This window comes from Nothoprocta perdicaria, unplaced genomic scaffold, assembly GCF_003342845.1.
Source record: "Nothoprocta perdicaria isolate Ctin4 unplaced genomic scaffold, notPer1 scaffold_25, whole genome shotgun sequence".
In the NCBI taxonomy this organism is placed as follows: domain Eukaryota; kingdom Metazoa; phylum Chordata; class Aves; order Tinamiformes; family Tinamidae; genus Nothoprocta; species Nothoprocta perdicaria.
In genome coordinates this window covers 5,910,616-5,913,065 of record NW_020455477.1, presented here as the reverse complement: position 1 = coordinate 5,913,065, position 2,450 = coordinate 5,910,616, and positions in this window count along the sequence as shown.

Below are 2,450 nucleotides of genomic sequence, written 5' to 3'. Positions count from 1 at the left end.
TGTGTATATGCATGTAGGCTAAGGATAAAAAAAAAAATCACAGATCTCTGATTATTATTACGATGATTTCCCCTTCTCGCCCTGTCTCTACCTCTCTTCAGTTCTGTAATAATGATTTCTTGGGGATGCAGGATTTTTCAGACCCCCTGGACTTAGCTTTCGGGCTCTGGGCAGAGGAGCCCTGTAGTGGCTCGCTCCTTTTGAAGTTGTGTCTTTCCCGCTCGCTTAAAAGTGAAGCTCTCCAAGAGTAGGTGCTGAGAGCGCTGGGTCGCATTTTTAAACCACAGGCGTGATCTCTCTGGGTAGCTGAGACTATCCCGCCATCAATTCTTTGAAATAAATCTTGTTTTCTGCACCCATCAAAGCGCAGGTGGGTGAGAACTCTTAACTTTCTACTTTTGTTGTTGTTGTTTCGCCTTTTTTTTTTTTTTTTCTTTCTTTTTCTCTCCCTTTCTTTTCACAATCCCTTTCATTCAGGTAAAACTGTAAATTTCCCAAAGCTACATTGTTTCTTCTCCTGCTGCATGAAGCTCCTGGATACTCTTTCGGGGAAAAAAAAAAAAGTATCTAAAATCCTCCGTAGATAGGACCAATGTAAATTTTCTGACATTCAAACCTTTTCTAGTTCACAAATCAGTCACCCTTGTCACAGTTATTGAAATTCCTCAACTTGCCACACCAGGACGGTGGAAAAAGCAGGCGGTGTCTTTGTTGCTGACCAGGCTTTTGATCGCCAGAGAAAATTTACTTACCTTCAGATGAGTGAGCAGAAAAAGAAATAACACTCCCTTTGATTTAGTTAGAAAAATGCAGACATTTGGATTCAGTGCAAACATACAACACTTGGTTGTTTTCTAGATGCAACCCTCGATTAACCTGTCTTTCCCCAGCTCAAAGTCTATTGAAAAACTGCAGATAGTTCCTTTTTGTTCTCGCTACAAAGAGCCATTGACTATATATTAAAATAATAGTTGAAAGGTATAAGTATGGCGTTTAAAAGCAGAAAACCTTTGTGACTTAATCAATTACGCTAAGCAACATTTGTACAATATTTTAAACAGTGCTTCGGCACTTAAAAAAAAARGSGGGGGGAGAGATTTCATTAAAGTTTTAAATATATGTACGTATATACCTGTATAAATATATACTACCGTGTGGGAGCGCGCGTGGGTGTATACATATATACAAGTGGCAAATTATTTATTTACTTCTTCGCTTGCATATGCATTAGGGCTAATTATTTTTTAGTAACGAAAACACAGAAAGGCAGCTCGGAGTCGGCTCCCTTCCGTTTCGCCTTTGTTCGGTCCTCCACTTGGCTTATTCGCCATAGATCTGAGACCCTCAAATTCGCAGTGCTAAACAAAGAAACTTTTAACTGATCCTCTCTATTTAAAGGCGCTAGGAATCAATGCTCCTCGCAGGTACTGGGGCATCAGGAGAGCAGGGACGCTGGTCAGTTAAATGTTGCCTTTTTGGGAAGGTAAAAAAAAATGACTATTACGCCTAGAAAACAACCGAGCAAACAATAAACTTTAATATGCCTGCAAGGAATGTTTGACGGCAGTTTATCTGCAGATGCAGTTTGATTTATTTTTATTTTTATTTTTTTTTTTAGGATAATGATGAACTGAATCTACACATTTGCATTTATTCTATCTAACCCATTCGAAGGAACTGTAATTGCAACGTATAGCAACAGGTATAGGCACCACTCTACGTGCGCGAGTGTGCGTGTGGGGGGGTGTTCTTTAGGTGGCCCTTGTGTTGCTCTCTGTATTTGTTTCTAAAATCACCCAGTGCAAAGGACAAAGTTGTCAGCATTATGGGGAAATCCTCGGGACGAGAGACACCAGGAGACGCAGAAAGTTAGGCAGTCCACTGCTAGCCAGTCTCCAAATGCAGGGGCACCCAGTGTTCCTTTCAGGTCCATATAAAATATACAGGCAGGCAGACGAGAGGGTATTTTAGGGAGGCGTATCTAAATATACAGTGCAGGAGTGAATGTTAAAAAAAAAAAAAATGTTGTGGGTTGTAGAAGTTATCAAGTGGGATTTGCGGCGCGCTCTCTGCAGGAAACGAAAGCTGCTCCAGTTCAAAGCCACATGCACCAACGTGACATATAAGCCATTAAAATATCATCCTGACGGCTCATTTCTGCTTCATCATACATTCCCTAACTGCTTCCAGAAAGCCAGAAAAGAAGAAATGAAGGATGACCGCCTCGATGGAAGCGCCAAGGAGGTGGTGGGTTCTTGGGTTCATCGGCGGGGGGGGGAGTATTGTTTTCTTCTTTCATTCTTTCTCTTCTCTCCCTCCTCCCTCCACCCCCCCCGCCTTTTCTTTTTCTTTTTTTTTTTTTTTCTTTTTCTTTTTTCGAATTCTTTATTCTTGCCATTTCCGAAATGAGGGCAATGCTTCAACAGGTCGCAGGGGTAAGTGCCTGGGAG